This window comes from Lactuca virosa, chromosome 4 (genome assembly GCF_052849685.1).
Source record: "Lactuca virosa cultivar CGN04683 chromosome 4, Lactuca_virosa_CGN04683_v6, whole genome shotgun sequence".
In the NCBI taxonomy this organism is placed as follows: domain Eukaryota; kingdom Viridiplantae; phylum Streptophyta; class Magnoliopsida; order Asterales; family Asteraceae; genus Lactuca; species Lactuca virosa.
Window position 1 is genome coordinate 131,774,961 of NC_136429.1, and position 12,324 is coordinate 131,787,284.

Genomic DNA, 12,324 nt, shown 5'->3' on the forward strand with positions numbered 1-12,324 from the left:
CAGAAATCCATCTCATAGCCACAATCGGGTCCTTGAACCCATCAAACTCTGGGGGCTTCATGTTATTGAAGTCCTGGTACTGGAATGAACCTCCTCCCCGGCCTCCTGCAGCAGCGGCGATTACGGTGGCTGCAGCAGTAGTAGCCTTAGTCATGACGGCGTACCGCTCATCAAATAACTCAATCATCGCGGTCTTGATAGACCTAAAAACCTAGGGGATGACACTTCGGACAGCAGCAACCACCTCAGTGGCGATCAACTCATGAATGTCGTCATCTGTCAATCCTAGCCTATCCTGTCCACCAGCTCCAGAACCAGATCCTATCGTGAACACCATACTGAAAATGAAGTAAAATATATCATAAATGCCCCAATTATACTATTACAACCATCACATATAGGCTAAACCCTCGGGGTTTGTGACTTCCTATCTATGCGTACGGGTCCTGTGCTTCCAGTAGTACGTGCTTATACTACCTTCCACACCTACCCGTATTTGTCTCAATGGATCATCACAAACTACCATGTAACATCCGGTTTTCCAGGTATATTATTCTTAATATTTAATTTAAAGATTTTGGAGGGACTCGACGAGTTGGCGCCTCAACTCGTAGAGTAGGGTCGTGACTTGGTGACGTATTTAATGAATGGACTCGATGATTCGGGTATCGGACTCGCCGAGTCAGCGCTGCTGAGGAAAACCCTAATTGTCCGGGTTTGTGGCCTATTTAAAGGCCCTTATGGCCTTCATTTGCGGCCACACTTTCCCTTATGAGACCCTAATCGATCCAGAGAGCATAGAGAGAAAGAAGGAGCTAATTTTCATCATCTTGGTGCATTCTTGTAAGGAAGAATGAGAGGGTTCAAGCTAAGCTGACTTGAGGGGCTCAAATCTTCTGCTATTTCATTCAAGGCTGCTGTTTAAGGTATGAATCCATACCTGTTTTTGTATGAATAGTAGATCTCATGAATTTAGGGTTTCTTTACCCTCTTTTAAGTTAAGTTATGGAATATGTGAAGTCCCTTTGAGGCTTAGACATCAGATCTGGACCTTGAGAGGTCCAGAGAGTCCCAAGAACCCAGCTTTATGCAGCCACATAAGAGTATTGAGCCTAAGACACTATTTTTTGGGGGCCATTTTATCAAATAGAGCTAGATGTGTGATGCATGGACATAACGATCGAACCTTTACGTGGTTACTGAGCCTTGTGAGCATATATCTGAAGTTTGGGAAAGTATCTTGCACTAAAATGGTCTGAATGAAAAAGAGTCTGAATAGACTCGCCGAGTTGAGCTGTTGACTCGGCGAGTAGCCAGGGTTTTGTCCCGATGAACTGAGTCAGGTGGTGACCCGACGAGTTAGGGGTTAGCTCGTCGAGTTGGAGCTTGCAGGGGTTGCCATGGATCGAATGGACTCGACGAGTCTCCCGAGTGCACTCGACGAGTCTGGTCAAAGCTGGAGTTGACTTTTGTTGACTTTAGGATTTGGTCAAGATGAGTGAAAGAGGTCAGGAAGAGTAGAATGGTATTTTACCCATATGAGAGAGAGCATAGGAAGGGAATAGTCTAGCCTTTGAGAGCCATTGTTAATTAGAGGTAATTTCTGTATGTGATTAGGCGGAGGCTAGATCAGTGTTTCGAGTTCGAGATCATCCGAGTTTACCCGAGGTGAGTCTTCTCACTATACTTTACCTAGAGTGGTAACTATGTGTGACCAGAGAGTCTTATGTGCTTGCTTGAGTTATGCATGTTTGTGTGATATGTATCGTATGCTATACTGTTTGTTGCTTAGACCGGACCGGAGGGTCCAACAAACTATGAGGCCAGAGGGTTCTCAATCAGACCGGACCAGAGGTTCCAACGAGCTAGACCGGACCAGAGGGTCCAACGAGCTACGGTACTGGAGGGTCCCGCTGAGACACATAGACCGGAGGGTCTTACAGAGCATAGCCTCGAGTGGCTAAATTGTTGTATGTGGTATTTTAGGGAACTCACTAAGCATCCGTGCTTACCGTGTTACGTGTTATGTGTTTCAGGTACCTCAGAGGATCGCGGGAAGGCACCGGCGTGATTGTACACACACACCCTTGTTATGGAGCTATGTTTGTGGATCCTGGATTTGAATAATTGTTTTGAAAACTTGTTGATTGATTTTGAAAATTAATGATGAGACATATGTTTTATGAGTAATAAAAATGAAAATTTTGGTTTGAAATTTCTTGTCGTTACATACCCGAAATAAATCCAATAGCTAGAATACGTATACATCCTATACTCACTCTCTCTCGAGAGTGACTAATCATCCCTCAGCTGGCCTGCTACTCTCACTCATAAAACTTCCACCAACCTTGCAGCCGCTCGTGCATGCTAATCATACATAACGCTGGATTCCATAGACAGTTGAGTACTTGATTCTACCCTAAGCCCACAACCAAACAAAGAACATGAAATAAGGCTAAACCAAAGATTCTCAAGCTATAGAATCTTAGTTATGTACAACTATGATGCACACACTAAGCAACTACAGTAATGATGTTAATTTCATCTAACATACAAGAAGTTCTCCTAGGCTATCATGCATCATACATCAAGCAATTCTGTCATGCAGTTCCCGAAGATCCCTAGCCTACCACTAGCATTCAGTTTTATAATACACATCATAACAAATAACAATGTGGGTAACTTGGGGTATACTTTCTTGCTACGGTTTATCGTACACATCTCATCCTTCCTTGGTTACTTTTGAAAACAATTTTCAAAACATTTTGGAAATCAATTTTGAATACCTTACAGATTCCATAGTTTGAGTCTGGATTCACACGAGTGCTTATCCAATTCGCTCAAACCAGGGCTCTAATACCAACTTGAAACATCCCAAAAATCACGATAAAAATTTTCATTTTTCATTTAAGGTATAATCACTGTTTCCAATCAAAACCTAAGTTAAAACCAAATGTGACATACAAATATCCCAAAAACCAAAGTATCGTAAAAATATCTAAAACATGTCGCTGAAGGAAGTGTACGATCACAGCTTTGCCTTGCCCCGATCATCGGAAATACCTGAAACATAACACTTCAACTGTAAGCCAAAGCTTAGTAAGTTCCCCCAAAGTACCACACATAGACAAATAGATAACAACATGCAAATATGAGCCTTCATCCTATCTGGACCGCCTTACAGGGCCTATAGCCTATCTGGACCGCTCTTTGGGCCTTCGGCCTGACTGAACCGCCTCTCGGGCCTTTAGCCTATCCGGACTGCCCCGTGTATCTTGGCCTTCAGCACAAAGTAGGGTCGCCTCAACCCAACCAAACATAACATGTCAACATATACAATAACAATCAATAGCTAACAAGTATAGGTAATCATACCGATCTACCAGTCTAACACATACTCAGTGAACACGGGTAATCATATTGATCTACCAGTCTAATACATAACCAACATAACATCAATCTAATATACTAGGATACATAATCCAGTGGGTCGGAATTGGTGCCTTTGACCCATAAGTACAGTGAGGAAAACTCACCTCCCAGTCCGAAAAGATAGCTGAAAAGAACACTGCTCCAAATGCCAACTCTACAGGTCACCTATACATCAAACAATGACCAAAACTCAACCTACATCTCAAAATACCCAATATTCCCTTAGGTCAAACTTGGTCAAACCCGAAGGTGTGGGTGTGAGCCGTTAGAGGCATAATATTCTTCCTTCTCCTCCTCTCTCCTCTCAAGCCTCCAACTTGCTAGGGTTTGGGTGTGAGCCATTAGAGGCACGAGATTTCTGGTGCTTGCTTTCTGAAGCTATATCAAGAAGGAATCATTGTTTATTTACTAAAATAAACAAAAGGTATGTAATTTCTATAACTCTTTGATAATTTCGAAAATAGCTTCTTACTTTTAGGGTTCTTGATGTTCAATTTTTTGTTGCAAATCATAGTGAGAACATAGATCCTTTAGGGTGCATGTGAACTTAGGGTTTATGTTTTTCCGCCAAAAATAAAATTTTGTAACATATAAAACCCATCAATGGTATTAAAGCCATTTATCATTGATCTTGCACAAAATTGAATAGATCAAAATTAGGGTTTATAGAAACAAAACCCTAATGGAGGAATTTTCGAAAATTGCTAGGGTTCTTAAAACCCTAGCCTCCACCCTTTGTTTTTTCGATTTTTTCAAGGGTTTTAGCAACCCTAGCCTCCTCCCTATTTTTGATTACTTAGAGGGCAAGTTAGGGTTTCCTTATTTGATAATTATCGTTTCAATTAGTTAAAATATAATAATTAAAATTGGATAAGCCCAATACCCCTATTTTTCGAAAATTTAGTAGGGATTGGATTATGATTAAATTTAAATTATTTGCTTAATAGTTAATAGTAAATAATTATTTAATCCCCATGTGATTTAAATTAATTTAATTAATTGTTAATTAAAAGATAAAGATTAAAACTTAATTGGTTTAATTTTAAATTAAATTAGTTTTTATATTAATTTCGAAAATTCAAATTTAAACCTAGTATTTTAGAAAAGTTTTAAAATACACCGTATATTATATATAAAAGATTAATATATTATATGCATAAGACAAGTCAGTCAAATCGCTAGTACGCCTCATTCACAAAGCCATACTATAAGGAGTGTTTAAGGAAACAGCCTATAAAATGAACGTCATTGGGTATCCACCCTTACCCACCGCTCTCTTTTATGGTGGAGGGTCGTTAGTCGAATGGATTTGATAAGACATAATCTCATTAATAAGTATAATGATATAAAGTAACTAAACTATATTTATAAAATCTCACTCTAGTTACTTTAGGAAAATGTGAAAAGTAGGCTAATCCATGAAAAACGCACATCATGCTTTATATGTCGTTAGTGGAGCGTGTGTGGTTAACTGACACACTTATAGGGACTATAATGATATATGATGGACATCTTCAAAATTATCATTGTTGATGAAGCATGTGTGGTTTACGGGCACATCAATATGAGATGATAAATGACATCAAGGTTGTCAAGCGGGTTTGCATGATTATTCACATCTTGTTTGTGATCTCCGACATCTCAGTCACAAAAGTGAGAGCATAATCTGAGATTAAACATGCCATTGATAAGATTCAATGAATCTCAAAAGATCTAGGAATTTCATAAGATTGAAATTGGTAAAAGCCTTACCTACCTAAAATAGATTTGAATTTGATTACGGCATCCCTCTTCAAAGTTTGAATCGAAAATATGGATCCTAGCCTTAATTTAATTTTATGGGTTAATAATCAAGGATTAAAATCAACTAACTTGAATTCTCTTTTTCTTCTATTTTAAAATATCTTATGAAGATAGAAATGGTATTCCTCATTCTTAAGGAAATAGTTTTCCTCAATCTTCTAGAGATGATCTTCCAATTTCAAGTCAGGGTGAAATTATTTTCCCTTCCTTAGGAAATGATGGAACTAGACATCATCTCTCTTCCACCTCCTCCTCATGTGACTCTCCCAAAGTCATGTTTTCCTTATGTTGAAATATATGAGACTACTCAATCCATATTGGAATGTAAACATCAATATGGAAACTTTGTATGTATACATGTTCTGATAAAGAAATCGTATATTGACAAGTTGGATAGATTGGGTGTCGTTTTCCCAAGGAAGAAAGCCATTGATTTGGTTCTTCTTTCGCTTCCAAAGTCATATGATCAGTTCATTGAGAACTTTTATATGAGGAATATTGACGTGATCCTAATTGATCTTACCCAAATGTTGATTGTTGCTGAAGCAGAAGTGCTTAAGAACACATATAAAGCAGAGATGCTTATTTGGTCTAATTTCAAGGTTTCCATGGACATTGACAATGGTGGTCCAGAAAAGATTTCTATTCCCAATGGAAAGGGGTCATCCAAGATCAAATCGTTTGATCGTATGGTAAAGAGAAAAGGGTTGTTCTAGGATCGTTCCATGTGTTGAACCCAAAGAGTCAATTTGTTTTTACTACCAATAGAAGGGACATTGGAAACAAAGTTGCCCAAAAACACCTGAAAGATCTTAAAGATAGTAAAGTCAAGTCGTGTGACTCTACTTCAGGTACATCCTTTATCTGACTCTATTGTTTTATAGGTTCCTATTAATAGACTCTTAATACATGATGTGATGATCACATTTTGATAGTATTAAAGGAGCTAAGAGAAAGAGGGAAGCTTGAGCAAGGTGAGCTAAATCTGATCATGAGAAATGAACTTTAGTCACATGGTTCAAAGATCAGAGTTTGGAGCTACTACTAAGGAGTTAGGATAATCTAGTAGATTGTTATTACTCTTAGGGGATGTCTAGAAACATAGTTTTTCATTTTATGCGTTGTAAGGACAAATTCTGATTTTTTTGTTTATTTTCAATAAAATAAAATTTTGGTTTATCTAGTTGCCTTATTTATATTTCCTTGCAATAGAATTTATGAAAGTGTTGGTTACATTTCTAATATTAGCAATATTAATTGTAGATTTGATTCTTATGATATCACTTGTGGTATTGTTATAATTGACCAAGTGAAAAGAAATCTCATCACCAACTGGACAGATACCTGGTGTTGTACAAGTCGCACTGTATAGTATATGAGAATCTTGTTCATTGGAAAATTATGACTAATTCATTGATCACATGTTTATGTGAGTCAAGTGAAAGACTAATGGATCTAGTACATGTTGATACGAACTCTTCGGATCCACCACAAAGGACAGTAACTCTATTCGTCATGATTTACTAATGTTTCAGTAAATATGGTTGTGTTTATAAGATTAAGCATAGTTATGATAATTTGAAAAGATTCAAAGAGTTGCAGAACGAATAACAAGAATCTATTAGGCAGAAAGATAAAAGATTCTCTGATCTGAGAAGAAAGGAGAGTACTTTAGCATCATGTTTTATGATCATCTTAATGATTGTGGAACTATATCACAATTGATCCCCGAAGAACATCTTAGTGCAATTGTATGACTAAGAAGAGGAATCATATATTGTTGAAATGGTTCATTCAAGAGATAAGTCATACTTTGTTCCAATCAAGTTTTAGAGTCATGCTCTAGTAATACAAATCGTATCTTGAAACTCATTTCTAACTAAGAAGGTTAAAAACAACTTGAAATATGTGAAGTAAAGATGTTTTATTACTCTAGCACATATAGAATTGGAGTTGTGATGTTTTCATTAATCGGGAAACAAAAGATATACTGAGACCTATTCTATGAAGTGTTTTCTTGTCAAGAATTCACACGAACTTTTGAATATTTGTTTTTGATCGTCAAGGAATGTTCCTTGAAAGAAAACTCATATGTCAAGAAGTTAGTGGGAGTTATATTGATCTTGAGAGTTTCAAGAATCAACCGACAACAAACCTTTTAGTTATCACTAGCACGCGACCTGAGGTTGATAACCTATCGTGTTTGATTGAAACATTCTTATTTTTGTGCATCTTCCAGTTGAGTTGGAAATGCTTATGAGTTCTATGTTTTCATTTAACTGCAAAAGCAAAAAGCACGTTGGTCGATGAAGTACATTGATCAATATGGGTGAGCTGCTAACAACATGGAAGCACTGGTAGGCCTTTGAGCTGCCAGAGGGCAAGAAATTTAGAAATATGAACTTCAATCCATGAAGGAAAGTTAAATTTGAATTTGGTTTGTCCTAAACCTTATCTTATGATTGTAGGTTGCAAATGATAGATTCACATGGACGGGAATGTCTGCACCTTGAAATCTATGTGGTAAAGATTCGCTCTAATTCATGAAAATGATTATGAGGAATCACTTTCGCTAGTAGATTTTAAAGATCTGATAAAGATCAATACAGATATTGGCTATGTTAATTGCATTCTCAAATTCATAATATGATTACAACATCTCTCTTTATATTTCGAATTGTGAGGAATGGAAAGGAATTGTTTGGACTTTCAAGACTTATAGTTATAAGTTATGAAAGGGTTTGAACACATACATATGCTATCCAATGAAGGTGTATAAGCATAAGAAATCTAGTTGGAGACTTATCGAAGCATTGCGTAACATAAATCTATACTTCAGTAAGAAAGTCAAGAGTGTTGATTTCTAGAAGCCCAGTTGATTTTTGGGTACATGTCAGAGCTAGTGGGAGCATAACTGTTATGCTAGTATTGCATGTTGACAATACTGTTCGTAGGAATCAAAGTTCTCGATTTGCAAACTTCAAAGTTTGGGAATTGTTTCGCTATGATAGACTTAAGGGAGAGGGAACTCATACTTTGTTTTGAAAATAAAGGATTAGATCGTATAATTTAATAGAAATTAGTCATAGACATATGTGAATATCATGTTGAAATGGTCCAACATAGGAAATTCCATATATGAAAATATTATAGCAAGAGACTTAACAAATATCGAATATAATGTATCGAGTCCCATATGCTTCAGATATAGGATCGATTACATATGTTATAATATCCACTTATTCTGATTTTTCCAAATGCCTTGAGCATTGAGAGGAAAATTATTAGATTCTTTGTATGACTAGAGTTTTTAAACAAATGTCAAGAACATTATGAGGTTTACTGAAGAATGGTTGCTTGTGGAAAGTTCGAAGTATGATATTGTTTGGAAGGACCATAGTGACTGTTTTAGATTAAGATGATTCTTGGTCAAAATTGATGGTCGTATGGAATATGGAAATGTTTCAATAATGGGAGTCGATTTAGAAACTTAATGCAAGATAAGTGTTCAACGAGCGTACCTTGAATTTGAAACTTCATTATCATGGAATTGTTTCTAGTAACAAAGTTCCGATGGAACATTATGTAATATCGTTGGCTCAGTCTCTGTGACTTTGAAGTCTCGACATCACAGAAGGTCAATGTATGTAAAATTGAAATTCCAATATATTTTAGATAATGACAAGAATTTGGAATTGTGAAATGAGTATCACTGGAATAGTGTTCAGTCGATCTGTTTACAAAGGAAGGACCATAGTGAGACATAGTATGCATGTTCATAACATGGCATGACTGATGTTATTTAATTCAAGTGGTTAGTTGATTACTCGAAACATTATACAATGATTAAAGTCGTAATTATTATGGTGATTAAATAATAGATATTTATTTATTTTCAATAGATTTGAGACCATAATTAATTAGTTCATTATTGTGTTTCACTTTTCATGTTTTACTTCCTAAATAATTTGATTATTCGAAGCTCCACAGTCGCTCATACTTTAGGAAGTAATTAGTGAATGAAGACCGTCATGAACTGGATTGTAGATTGTCTAAGGAGTTTAGACATAGCAATTGTGTTGCTACATTGTTCATGAGTACTTAGAAAATGGAGATTTGAGTATTGGATAAACCCACGCTCATAGAATTACTTCATGGATTCTATCACGAGTAATTTTGAGACGATAATATCTTATATTCTTGAAATGGAGATATATGAGTTGTAATTTACAAGTCGACTGTGCACTGGTATTGCAAAAACGCATTAGTAACATGATGTTATAAAACGTAGTATCATGCATGATTTGGTGAGTAAAAGATACAAGCATATGAGTCAAAGTTTATTCGTTCTATTTTCCCTAACGAGAAAAGCGATATCTTTAGGCCCCTCGATGATTTATTGTCGAATTCTGAAGTGTTTGGCCGAGCTTGGACATAATTGATGTGTTCAGTTAGTATTCTAAATTCAATCGTCATAAATCGGGAAATCAGGAAACATAATTTTTGATAATGAGATTGATTTTGATCCATGTCTAATGTCTATATGATATCTAGAAGAACGGAGGAATATTTGATCGCTTATCTAAAGGACAAATATCTGATCGGATCAGATTTCGACAGTTGCTTTGGAAAACACCCTTTGCTATTTAATTTAGAAGTTATACATGTAATTTAGTTTTAGACTTATCTAAGCAGGAGACTGTTGGATTAAGTGTCTAAGCCAATAACTAAATTAGTATAATCTTGAAATATTAGCAAAGTCCTTTTGGGTTGCCCTCAAACCTAATAATTGGCTGGAATGCTTTTTGGAGAGAGATTGATTTATTAATTTATTATATGGTTAATGAATTAATTAGAAATCAAAATAAACAATTTATTAATATATTATGAGAATAATATGTTAATTAGAAACAATATTATTTAATTAAGAATTAATCATAAATTAATTGGAATTAATTTTGGGATTAGTTGGAATAATTAAAAGTGGAAGGACTAAAGGTGACAATGTTCAAAAGTTGAACATTGATCAATTCTAGAACCTAACATAAGAGGGGAACGAATTCTAGATGGTTAATGGAGATTTTCTTGGGCATTAAGGAAGCCTAGGAATCCTTAGGGAGCAAGAAAATGGATAATGGCTTATCTAAGGAAATTGTCTTATCCTTAGTCTCCCTATCACCTATATAAACCCCTTTGGGTTATGATTTTTGAAATTCACCTCATTCTAAAGAGAATTTCAAAAATTCCATTCCTCCTCCTCTCTCCTCTTTAGCCTCCAACTTGCTAGGGTTTGGGTGTGAGCCATTAGAGACACGAGATTTCTGGTGCTTTCTTTATGAAGCTAGATCAAGAAGGAATCATTGTTTATTTACTACAATAAATAAAAGGTATGTAATTTCTATAAGTCTTTGATAATTTTGAAAATAGCTTCTTACTTTTAGGGTTCTTGATGTTCAATTGTTTGTTGCAAATCATAGTGAGAACATAGATCATGTAGGGTGCATGTGAACTTAGGGTTTATGTTTTTCCGTCAAAAATAAAATTTTGTAACATATAAAACCCATCACCTCCAGGTACGCCCAACGTTCCAGAGCTAAATCCCCATTTCTCCATTAAACTCTTATTTTCATTAATCCAAAGCAACAAACTTCATATCCAGGTAAAAAGGAACGTCTTAATGGATAAAGTCTCCGACTTTATCCATTTGCATGCATACAAGAGGGTAAAACTCAAACCCTTTGTCCAAAAATCATCTAAAGTCCCAAAACTATTGCATGGCTTAACGAGAATGCCAAAGCTCTCATTTTTATGAATTTATGAGCTCAAAACTTCAGATAACTACATTTCAAGGATCTAGAGTAGCTCATACTCCACTAGAACAAACTTTGGGACCAAAAGTGTACACAAACTCTAGACTAGCAAGATCTAAGCAAATAACTCATCAAGATCTGAACTTTATACCTCCAAATGATGCTTGAGGGTGAGGTACTTCTGGATCTAAGTGGTCTTGAGCTTCCAAGATGATTTCCCTTCCTTCAAGAACACCAAAAATGCACTCTCAAACTCAAAATGCTCACACAATGGATTAGGGTTGCAAGGGACGATGTGTGATATGGAGGCTGATGAGGGAAAAGGTCTTGAAAAGTTAACGATGTTTAAATAGGGCTCAAACCCTAAGAATTAGGGTTTGGACATCCGTCGTGTACACCTGGCGTACTTGTGAGTACGCCCAACGTACTCACCTGAATGCACATTTTTCACTTGATGAGCCAAAGGACCAATTTTTCAATTAAATTTCATACTAAGGGTATCAATGGAAAATATTTTGATCAAGGTCTTACAAGGCGTAAGAGTAAATGACATGGTAGCCATCGAATTTTCGATTTTTGATTTGAATGGTCTCTAAACTATTTTTCTAATTTGACATGTTTATATAAATCCATGTATTTTTCATTTATACCTTTACTATGAAATTGAATTCCAAAATTGGTCCTTTGGCTCATTAAGTGAAAAATATGCATTCAGGTGAGTACGTTGGGCGTACTCACGAGAACGTCGGGTGTACGTGACGGATGCCGAAACCCTAATTTTTAGGGTTCGAGCCCTATTTAAACATCATTAACTTTTAAAGACCTTTTCCCTCATCAATCTCCATCTCTCAAATCGTCCATTGCAAACCCTAATCCATTGTGTGAGCATTTTGAGTTTGAGAGTGCATTTTTGGTGTTCTTGAAGGAAGAATAAGGAAGGGAAATCATCTTGGAAGCTGAAGATCACTTAGATCCAGAAGTACCTCACCCTCAAGCATCATTTGGAGGTACAAAGTTCAGATATTGATGAGTTATTTGCTTAGATCTTTATAGTCTAGAGTTTGTGTACACTTTTGGTCCCATAGTTTGGTCTAGTGGAGTATGAGCTACTCCAGGTACTTGAAATGTAGTTATCTGAAGTTTTGAGCTCATAAATTCAAAAAAAAAGAAGAGAGATTTGGCATTCTCATTAAGCCATGCAATAGTTTTGGAACTTTAGATGATTTTTGGACAAAGGGTTTGAGTTTTTACCCTCTTATATGCATGCAAATGGATAAAG